The following is a 12,503-nucleotide window of genomic DNA, read 5'->3' as shown; positions in this document are numbered from 1 at the left end:
CTAAAAGCTAAGAAAACCAGTAATAGGTGGCTTTCTTGGATCTTTCTTCTAAAGGTTTTTGGGAATATTGGCTGGTTCTTTGGGAAATAGACCTCCAGTCAGTGCATTTCTGGTGGGCAGATACTATATCTTAGAATAGAGAGAAAATAGTTTTATTGTATTAGAACTGTCTTGGCCAAATGATTTAATCACTTAGAATTTCATTTTCCTCATCTGTAAAATGAGAGCAATATTACCTACCTGCCCCATAAGCCTGTGATAAGGATTAAGGAGAGATGCACAAGATTCACCCCACAGGGCCTCACTCAGAGTTGGCACTGCATACACATTAACACCTGTTTCCTCTAGTGTCCCCTCCCCCCACCTCATCACAATGTTGGCTCCATGGCATTGAACTTCAAAAGCATAATATACATCAATGACTTCAAAATAGCGGCTTCAAAAGTGGAGAAGAAAGGAAAAGATCGATAGCAGTCAACTTCACATTTAATAATAAGAACAGCTAAGTGTATTGAATGTTTCCTATGTGTTCAGCCCTGGCCTAATAATTTTATATCAATCATCCCTTTACCACTCACGGCAATCATGCAGAGATGACATTAGACACCTGAGGTGTGGAGCCGTTAAGTTCCTTTTTTTCAGATTACACAGCTCTGAGGTAGTGGAGTTAGGATTGGACTTCATGCAGCCTCAACTCAGCCCTGCCCTCTTCACCATTCCTCCCACTGATTTTAAATACTCTGCACCTAGGGACTGTCAGGTGCTCCAAATGATGTCACACACTTGATTTTTCCTTTCCCCTTCCTTCTCTCCTTTCTTTCTGTTCTTTCCCTCTCTCCTTTCCTTCTCTTCCTCTCCTTCAACCTCTTTTTTATTGGAGTTCATGTTTTCCTATTTTTTCTTTTGGTTTTTTGTGACAGACTAGGATGGAATGTTGATTACTGTGGGATAACTGGTTCTGATCTTGGGCTCAGCTATTTTTACTGGCTGTGACATCTCCGATGAGTCACTTAGCTTTTTTGAATCTTGGTTGTTCTGTCTGTAAAATGAATGCTTTAGACAAGATGATACTGAGAGGCCCTTTACAGGTTCCTGGTCCTATGATTGGCTACTTAGGAGGCAGTTTGAACCATGCTGGTGTGAAAGAAGATTATCAGGGATATATCACAGCTGTAAAATCTACCATACCCACAGGTTTGCTTGCTTTTGCTTAAGCTAAAATTCAAAATTTTGGGAGGATACATTTATATAGAGTGAGGCAAAAGTAGGTTTTCAATTGTAAGTACACTAAACAGTTTATTATTGTATTATTATTTATTAACTATCAATAGCTTGTTGCCCTGCCTTCTCCTGTAGCTCTCCATCTCCTACTTGCTTGCTGTCGTGTCCCATCCTGTAGCTCTCTGCTGCCAGTGTGTAGTGAGTAGGTCACTGCTGCCCTCCTGTAGCTCCCCCCAGCTCCCTCTCCACTCCCCCCCTCATAGCTTGCTGCCCCCTCCTGCAGCTCTCCGCAGCCCACTTTTACCTTACTGGCCCACTCTGCTGCTGATCCCTGATCTGGTCATGATGCGCTTGGTTGTTAGGCCTCAGGGCGCAAAGGCTAATTAGCATATTACTCTCTTATTATATAGGACTAGAGGCCCAGTGCACAAAAGTTTGTGCACTCGGTGTGTGTGTGGGGGGGTGGTCCCTCAGCCCAGCTTTTGCCCATTTGAAGTCCAGGACCCCTTGGGGGATGTCCACCTGTCAACTTAGGCCCATTCCCAGGAGGATAAGGCCTAAGCTTGCAGTCAGACATCCTTCTGGCATTCAGGGAGCCCTCAGGGGATGTCCTACTAAAGGCTTAGGCCCCCAAGGGAGCTGTGATGAGGAAGCTGGGGTGACAAAGGAGCCACGCTGTCCCACCCCACCGCCCCAGGTCGGGTCACACACGGGAAGCCCGGGTGGGCCGGCCGATCACTGCTGCTCCACCCAGCCGTGCCAGTTTGGGTCACACATGAGATGCCCGGGTGGGCCGGCTGATTGCTGCTGCCCCACCAGGCCATCCCGGGTTGGGTCGCACATGGGATACCCGCCACCCTGGGTCACAGATAGCAGGCCCGGATGGCAGCAGGGCAGGCGGGATGGTGCTATCCCACCCCACCGCCCGGAGCGGCAAATAGGAGGCCCGAATGGTGGTGGGGCAGGCAGGATGGTGCTGACCCACCCTGCCTGAATTATGCAAATTAGCCACCATATTTGTTGGTGGTTAATTTGCATATTGTGCTGACTAGCCAATGGGAGGCGTAGCAAAGGTACACTCAATTACCATGTTTGTCTATTAATAGATAGGATTTTTGCCCCATCTTATATTTATATTCACTCTTTAAAGAGCTTGCAAATGAGGATACTGATGTTCAAAGAGATAGGCACCTTATCCAAACTGACACCAAAATAGTAGAGCTATAATTGGAATACAGTTTTATCTGCTTTAACCCCTGTTCTTTGCTGCATGATAGCCAAGCCTACTAGAAAGTACTGTGCAAAGAATTAATTGACCTTATTGGCCTCATTTCTAACATTTGGTTCACAATTTGGGGTGCCAATAATAATAGCTACTACACATTGTGAACGTAGGTGCCAGCAGTGATGTCAGAACTGTCACCTCCTTTAGTCTTCCCATCAAACCAAATGCCAGGCACTATCATCAACCTCTTTCAAAAAATGAGGACATTGAAGCCCTAGGACTAACATTACTTGCCCAACACACAGAGCTAATTATAAGTAGGGAATCTAGGATTTGAACCAAGAGCAACTAAAATATTGACTGATGTTAGGATTTAGTAGGCTCACTGGCATGTGGCAGTTTTGATGCATTTTCAAGTTAATAAACTGCAGTTGTGATTATTGGAAGAGAAAGTTGGAAAAGGTTAGTGTGAGGGTGACCACAAAGACAGCCGTGTCATCTAGTAAGAGACACACATTGCAAAAAAGGAGAAGGTTGTGTGTGGTTTTTTTTTTAGAAAGATTTGCCAGAGATTGCAGAGAACCTACCTCCTGAACTGTTTCCCCATTAAAATTGCGAGCTATTGTCATTCTGTCTGACAACTAGAAAATGAATGACAAAGTGAACTTCAGGGGACAATGTCTGCCAGTGAGGTGTGCAGTATGTCCTTCACACTTAGGGATCCAGGCCTACGTGCTGAGCTCCAAGGAGAACGCAGATAAAGCAAACAGTGGTGAGGAAGAGAAGCCCTGTTTATTTAGCAGGATCCTGATTTACTGAGAAAAATGCCTTCCAGATGCATTCTGAACATGGCACCTTGATTAGGACGGAGAAAGCAGTCAGGTCTATTTGGCTTCTGTAGAAGATTTGTTTGGATATTCTAATTGCATCATCGTTTAGCTTTATTTCATCTGGAACCTAGCTGCCAAATGAGTGTATTGATTACCTGTCATGGATGCATATTTCTCAATTAAAAGCCATCAAGGCTTGTAAAATCTCAACCACGTCAAGACCCACGAGAGGATTTTAGTCCCACTGTGAATAGTCGTGTTAGCCACTTTCTTTTGAGCACCAACTCCAAAGTTGGCATCTCACAACTACACAAATAACTTATTTAAATGTCACGACTCTTTCAGAGTAGATAACATTGTCCTTCTATGTTTCAAATTAGGAAACAAAGGCTAAAGGAGACTAATAACCTTGTGCAAGGCCATATGATTAGTAAGGGGTTTGGACTCATGTATGAAACTTCAAATTCCACAGGGCTTTCTGCCACATAGAAGCAGTGACGTGCACTGGTTAACAAAATAGAAACAGACTCATAGATAAAGCAAACAGACTGATGGTTGCCAGTGGGGAGGGGGTTTGGAAGACTGGGTAAAATAGGTGAATAGATAAAGAAGTACTAATTGATAGTTATAATATAGTCACTGAGATGTAAAGCACAGCATAGGTAATACAGTCAATGATACTGTAATAGCTATGTATGGCGCCAGGTGGGTACTTGAAATATCTGGGGGATCACCTTGTAAAGTAAATGATGGTCTAACCACTACCATAAAGTATATGATTGTACACCCGAAACTAATAAAAACTGTATTTTTTATATTGCTTTAATTGAAAAAAAAATTTTTAAAGTGTGGACTGTGTAACCATGAAGTGGCAGAAGTCCCAGCTCTGTTGCTCACTAGATCTGTGATCTTGATTAAATTTCTTAACATCTCTGTGTCTCAGTTTTCTTATCTATAGAGACAGGGAAGTAATATTTCATATACTTGTTAGGATTAAATGAACTACTATTGTACAGCATTTAGACTAGTGTCTAAGATAAGGTTTAACCATTTTTATAACCTCTGAATGCTGAGGAAAATAAACTGCAAATTGTTGACCTTCAAAAGCTTGTTGTAGGCACTTTGTACTTCCAAAGACTGCAACAATTCCATTTTTTCTCACAGCAGTCTAGTGCTCTGGGTAAGACCAGTGTCTCCTACCCTCAGGCTGAGATGTGAGAACCCATTGTGACAAAATAATTTCAGTTCATGAGATTCATGATCCTACTTATCACATCTAACGACACACATAATAATGTTATTTACTTTTATGTGTCCACATGCTTTGGATACTATAGGCCTACTCCTTGCAACAGTCGAACAATTAGGTGTTATTATCTCCATTTCATGGATGAAGATGATATGGGCCATAGAAGTAAGATGAGTTGCCCAAATTCATGTAACACTGGAACTTGAGCCCAAATGTGAATATACCTTAAAATCGTATGCTTGCCTTTACATTCTGACACTTAGCCACTGATGATTTCTTTATGTCTTCCTGGTGAACTGTTGAGATTCAACCCACATAGCTATCACCTTCCCTAAGTTTCATCTGTTGAACACATATTTTACAGAGGCCTTTCTACATTCCACTATACTGGATGTTGTGTGAACATGGATGAACTCAGGCATGGTTTCTGCATGAAGCTCACAGTCTAAAGGGGGGAGGGTATAATTATACACTTGACATGTGCCACAAAGGAACTGATAAAAATGCTAAAATGGAGAAAATCCAGGGCAGCAGGTCAGTGGATGGCCAGAGGATCTCTGAAGAAATGACATTTAAGCTGAGATGACCATAAGAAGGAGGTGACATGTGAAGAGTCAGGGAGGAGGTCCTGGCAGAGGAGGGGCATGTGCACATATCCTGAGACAAAACAGGAACATGGAAACCAAAATAAAGCATGTCTAGTTACAGAGAAAGAGGATGGGAGAGGGTAGTGGAGATGGGGAGGTATTAGTGGAAGAGCTTGGAGGAATGGTGGGGCAATATCATACAGGGGTCCAATGGGCCACAGTGCTGGGCCTCCTGCAGCCTTTGTTGATAAATACTCGTTATCACATCACATTGTCACCATATGCTTATTTATCTGTTTCCCCTCCAGACCATGAGTTCATGGGAGCCTGGGACAGTGTTCAGGACAAAGCAGACATTCAGGAAATTTAACAAATGAATGAATGGTAAGGTACATCTGATAGTACTGTAATTCTATAATATTCTTATTGAAAAGTAGAGATACTAAAGCTAGAATAAAAAAAGAGTGAGTATTTTGTTCCTGAATAAAAAACCTAATCATTCAGATATAGTTACATATATATTACATTTATGTAAAGATAGAAGAGAATTATATATTAATAATCATAGCTACAATTAATAACTTGGAACTGGGATTAATGCAACCTATTTAATTTTCATGACAATAAACATGAAGTAATTACTATTAATCTCCATTTTAGAGGGAAAAAACGGCAACAAACAGCCTAGGGGAGAGTTTAAATAAATTACCCCGCTTGAAAAAGATAGTACTTGCAGGACCAGAATTTAAACCCAATAATTTTATTCTAAGTCTACGTGTTGGCAACTTTAGGATGTGTCTCTCAGGATAGTTAGCCTTGCCATATTTTAAAGTTTTAAAATGTGCCATAATATTTAAAAGCAAGAGTCATTGAAAGGTAATAGTAAACATAAAAAATAGAAACATTGCATTTTTAGTAATAATGGATGGTTAATAAAATATAAAATTTGATAGAAGCTCATTAATAGCCATTAGAAAACAATAAAAAAATAAAAGCACTCAAGGCATTAAATCAGTGTTTTACAGATGCATTTGTTTTAATTTATGTTGCTTGTATATTACCCAAAAATTAGCAGAAAAGGGGAAGCAAGGGGGAGGTATAACTTCCCTGGAATGGCAGCCCTGCAGTCTGGGGTACACAATCCACTATTTGTATGCTTCACACTTTTTCTGTTGCTATGACCAGTCGACTCTCTGGAAGACCTTCTTTCTCCCCATGCTGTCTGCTGTCTAAACAACTCCTATTCATTCTTCAACACCCATATCAATTCTCCTCAGTCTGGGGAGCCCTACCTGAGCTTCTGGGCTCCTACTATGCAATACCCATTTCCTTCATACAGTTTATAGAATGTGATAGCATTTTTTCCGATTCATCAAATGAAGAAACCAAACCCTACACTTAATAGGTATTTATAATTAGTTGTTGAGTAAATTAATATATTAATTATCCTGCCCAATAATTCTCTTTTAATGCAGATGTTGCAAGGCAGTGAGCAAGGAGAACAGAAACACACACTTTTTTTAGATATGGCAGACACTGATCTGCACCTTTGTTTGAGTTACTACAATTAGTCTTCATAAAGCATTGTTGACTATGCATTTCTAGTCCCATTTTATAAATGGGACACAAGCTCAAAGGAGACAAACTGTTCATACTAGTGAGAATTAATTTAGCATTCTTTGAGGGAGATGGGACAATTCACGGAAAACACAGAGTACTAGGGGTTTGGGGAGAGATTTAAAAAATAAGAGGAAATAATACTGCACAGCATTTGGAATGAGAGTCTGAAATGAAATCTCTCTCCCCATGGCCCCAGGTTGCCCCAGGAGGCAGCTCAGCATAGAGAATAAAATCATGACTGTTGGAGCCGGTCTGCCTTGGCTTGAATCCCAGATCTACTGCTATCTACCTATGTGACCTTGATCATATTGCAAAGCATTTTTGAGTTTCAGTTTAACCATCTGTAAAATGGAGGTGATAATAATAGCATTTACCTTAAAAGGATATATTAGGAGAACTAAATATGTGTGATGAGCTTAAACTCCTTGGCACTTAGAGAGCATGAAGTACTAACTGTTATTATTCAATGCTTCCATCAGTTACAAGTAAAGGACAAAGTCATATGTTAAATAATGAGTACTGCCTTGTGAGTTACACAAATACATATGTTATTTATTGTGGAAAACAGAATACTCGGGAATGAGATGGCAGCTACTGCTTAAGCAACCCTCTCTACAAGGCATTGTGTGCCAGCTCTTATGAGCATCGTCTCTTGCATCCTCACAATAGATAGGGCCTCTTTTAAACATTTTTTAAAATTTATGTTGTAGCCCTAGCCTGTTTTGCTCAGTGGATAGTGCATAAAGTGTTGGCCTGTGGACTGAAGGGTCCCCAGTTCAATTCTGGTCAAGGGCACGTGCCAGGGTTATGGGCTGGATCCCCGTAGGGGGTGTGCAGAAAACAGCCAATCAATGATTCTCTCTCATTGATGTTTCTATCTCTCTCTTCCTCTCCCTTCTTCTCTGAAATCAATAAAAATATATTTTAAAAATATATTATATATTTTACATTGAGGAAATAAGGGTTAGAGTTGATATGATTTGACCATAGTTACAAAGTAAACAAGAAAGACCTAGGTTTTGAACCCAAATTGATCTTGTGATAACCCCATGCGCTACTCCATAAGTCCACTTCTTCCTCAGGAAAGTTTGTCAGCTTCTACCTTATGACTTGAATAATGCCCCCAACAACCACCAAGGCAGGGGAAGAAGGAGTTAATGTATTTGTCTTGTCCCAGAGGGCAGAATAAACATAGCATAAAGGGAAGTGACTTTGGTTCAACATTAGAAATATTATTTAGCTATAATGAGGCACCTGTGGAATCTTGGGAATATCACTGACTTAGAAGTTTAACTCCATTTCTTCCCAGCTAGGACAACAAATATAATAAGATTCTCTGATCATCAACTCTCTTATCTGTAAAGTTAACATAAGAATTCTTAACTTATTTGGTTGTTTGAGAAATAAGGTAAGATTATATACATGGGTTTGTGCCTCTCAGTTATCCCGTTTTTAAGCAATTAGAGCTGATCAGTAATGCAGTTAATGTTACAGAATCCCATCCCTGAAAGTGCACAAGTAGAGGCCAGATGGCTCTGTGACAGAGTCCTGTGGTGCCACCTCAACCCTCAATAGATAAAAGACCATCAAGGACCCTCTAATCCTACAGTTCTATGAAATTATGGAGGACAGATAAAACCCAGACTTGGGAGTTAAAATTAAGATGATGTAATAGAGAAAGACAAAATTTGAATTTAGATTAGAAATAAACCACAGCAAAAACAACACAATCTTGCTTGTCCTGTATAATTAAGATGTAACATGCAAATGGCCATTAAGCTGTGAAAAGTAACAACTGACTGCATAATGACCAGATCATGGATCAGCAGGGGTGTGGGGAAGTGAGCTACAAGCAGGCTGCAGAGATCTACAGGAGGGGGCACGGCAGCAAGGTATGAGGGAGTGGGCAGAGCTACAGGAGGGCGGGACAGTAGGCAGAGAGCTACTGGAGGGCAGCAGTGAGCTACTGGCAAGCTACTGGTGCATGGATTCATGCGCAGGGCTACTAGTTTACAATAATGGAGGAGGTATGGTTTGGCCATGGTGCAAGTGAAAAAGTGCTGAAGGAGTAGTTGTCAATAACCCGCTCAATATATGGCAATGTTTAAAACATACAACAATAAAACATAGCCTTGACTAATCTAATCTGAATTGCATTTTTAGAGATTTGGGATCTAGGTCAAGAAACTTGGTGTCCCACTATGCCATGCACACCTTATTAGAAGAAAATTTTCTTCTAAGGTCAGCATATAGGTGAAAAGTTTCATGTAGCCAAAATCAATTTTAAAAAATCCTTATTTTACACATAAGGTACAGTATACATGGTTTGGGGTATACAACCCAGTTTGGTAACTCATATGGACAATAGAATTTAAGCAGTGCTAAATTATGTCCAAAGTGAAAGTTTTACCTTTTAAAAATTTAATTACTCCCTAATGGAGAATGGGAAATGGATGAAGAATTAGAAAGTGTTTAGAAGAATTAGAAAGAATTAGACAAGTGTTTCTTCTCTACTTGTCTTCATGGTTTAATCAATATATATATATATATATATATATATATATATATATATATATATATATTAATGTTTTATTGATTTTTTTACGGAGAGGAAGGGAGAGGGATAGAGAGTTAGAAACATCGATGAGCGAAAAACATCGATCAGCTGCCTCCTGCACGCCCCCTACTGGGGATGTGCCCGCAGCCAAAGTACATGCCCTTGAGGGGAATCGAACCTGGGAACCTTCAGTCCACAGGCCGAGGCTCTATCCACTGAGCCAAACCGGTTAGGGCAATATTTAAAAAAAAAATTATTAAGCCTTTTAAACTAATAGATAGATTGTTGTGCACATCAAATTAGGTAATACATATTGATCTTAACTAAGCATTCAATTCTAACACAAAAATGGACAAATTAGATTGGTGAGAAGAATTGTGATAAATTTGAAATCATGCCATCAAGTAGAATTTAGCAAACTATGGCCTGTGGAAAAAAATATGGCCTGTAGCCTGCTTTTGGACACTCGCTAGAGAAAAATAGTTTTTACATTATTAAAAAATTATAAAAAAAAAAAGAAGAGGAGGAATATGTGGCATAGACTCTATGTGGTCTGCAAAGCGTAAAATGTTTACTCTCTGGTCCTTCCCAGTAAAAGTTTGCCAATCTTGGCCATAAAAGGATGTTAACGGAGATTCACAACTGCAAAGAAGACCAATCTCTCCCATCTGTGGGTCAGTGCTCTTTATCATACACATAAGGCCCTTTCTCAATCCTCACCTTCTCTAGTATCTTCACTGTCACCTATTGTTCCCAAAATATTACTTGGTCTACAGTTCTTCACGCTTGTCCCACTATTTCACTCATCTGGATCTTTGCTGGATCCTTTCCCCAGTAAAATTCATGTACTCTTTCAACTTCCACTTTCTCCAAAAGTTTTCACTGTTCCCCTTTGTGCTTAAGAGCACACATGCAGACTTCCTTCTTTTTAATCAACTCCATCTAAGTGAATGCATCTGTTCCTTAATGGTTTTGCCTCCTAGAACAGTGGTTCTCAACCTGTGGGTTGCGACCCCTTTAGGGGTCGAACAACCCTTTCACAGGGGTCACCTAAGACCATCGGAAAACACATATAATTACATATTATTTTTGTGATTAATCACTATGCTTTAATTATGTTCAATTTGTAACATTGAAAATACATCCTGCTATCAGATATTTACATTATGACTCATAACAGTAGCAAAATTACAGTTACAAAGTAGCAACAAAAATAATTTTATGGTTGGGGGTCACTACAACATGAAGAACTGTTTTAAAGGGTCGTGGCATTAGGAAGGTTGAGAACCACTGTCGTAGAAGCTAGAGTCTAGATTGTAAATTCCTATAGAATTTTGGCACAAAGTATTCCTCTATTTTTTTAGTAAATAACACTGTGCCTAGAACCTTATAGGTTCTCTAAAAGGTTTACTAAACCAAGGTTAATGTGATTGAATATTAGCAGAGCTATTGGTGTGTGAAGATCTGTACTGATTTGGAAAGCCTTCAAGAAGCAAAAATGAGAACAATGAGTGAAAGTGAGTTATCCAAATTTCCACTGGGAGCCAGAAATAAAGAAAAAACAAAAAAAAAAACAAAAAACAAAAAAAAAACAACAACAACGACAAAAAAAACAAGCATCATAAGAGACCTGACTTTGAATACATAGATGATAGATAGACGATAGATATATAGATAGATAGATAAATAGATAGATGATAGATAGATAGATAGATAGATAGATAGATAGATAGATAGATAGATTGATTGATTTCAGAAAGGAGGGGAGAGGAAGAGAGAGATAGAAACATCAATGATGAGAGAATCATTGATTGGCTGCCTCCAGCACACTTCCTACTTGGGAATGAGCTGCAACCTGGACATGTGCCCTGCCCTGGAATCAAACTGTGACCTTCTGGTTCATAGGTCAACACTCAACCACTGATCCACAGATGCCAGACAACAACATGTCTTAATTTCAATTTGAAACACTAAAACAGGAAGTCATGGGGTTTCAGTCAAGTGGTGGTGTTAGGTGATATGATCCTCAAATTCTCCCACAACATGTCAAAATTACAACTGAACTACAGAACCACCATCATTCAGAACCACCTGAAATCTTAGCTGAACAGAAGTTCTACAACTACAGATATAAAGAAGAAGCCACATAGAGACTGGTAGGAGAGGTTAAGACACAGACAGGGCTGGTCCCATACCCACATTTTGAATGAAAATCAGGAGGGATATCACAGCTGCAGAGATCCACTAAGAAGCCAGGGGTTCCAGCCACATACGAGCCCCCTCATCCCAGGGTTCCAGTGCCAAGAAGAGAAGTTCCCATAACTTCAAACTGTAAAAACCACTGGGGAATGAGGTTGAGAGAGATGGAGTGGTGCTGGCATCCCATACATTCCTCTTAAAAAGCCAGATTACTTAGAGTCACTTGCTATGAGTTCCACCACTGGGGAACCAGGGACAAATGGGGAGGAACTGAGTATTCTGGCATCTGGGCAAGAACTGGAGGGGCAGTTTTCTTCCAGACAGAAGTGCTGGTAGAGACCATTGTTCCTTTTTTTGGCCCTTCTGCCACAGAGTCAGCAGGGAAACTATGCCATATCTGAGTCTCCATCAATCTGGCTATCACTGTTGGTAACACCCTTGTGATTATTTGAGATCTCTCCCCCCCTGTCCGCCACACGCACACACAACCTGCAGGCCTACCCCAGCCCTTTCAAGTGGCTTTTCCATATGAAAGGCCTATATTCCCAAACAAGTAGTATTTGGCCTTTGCATCCCCCATACCTCTTGCTAAGTGGCTCTAGCTCTGGCACAAGTAGCAGCTTGCCGTGGTTCACAGATTGGCCTCTTTTGGCCATCTCCAAACTCAGCAATTGTATTAGCCATCTGCAGATCGATTTGTAGTTAATGAGGGTGGCCCTGGGTAGGGCACAGGTGGTGGCTGATCTTTACCTATACCTCCCAGGAAGCCCCAGAGCCAGTGCACCCAGTGGAGATCTTCAGACCTCATAGAAGTATTACCCAACCTATTCCACAAAGGACATACTCAAGAGGCAGACTCAGCAGAGTACCAGGTTACCACTGAAGTAAGTCCTGCTACATGTGGTCAGCCTCTGCACTGCTGATTCTCCCAGCAAGTTGCCCCAAGGGTAAATCCCTCTCATTGTAGTGTCAACAGCAATCAAGGCTCACCTATAACAGGAGGGTATACACATCC

The sequence above is a fragment of the Myotis myotis genome, unplaced genomic scaffold, assembly GCF_014108235.1.
Source record: "Myotis myotis isolate mMyoMyo1 unplaced genomic scaffold, mMyoMyo1.p scaffold_m19_p_10, whole genome shotgun sequence".
NCBI classification, from domain to species: domain Eukaryota; kingdom Metazoa; phylum Chordata; class Mammalia; order Chiroptera; family Vespertilionidae; genus Myotis; species Myotis myotis.
This window is presented reverse-complemented; position numbering follows the sequence as displayed.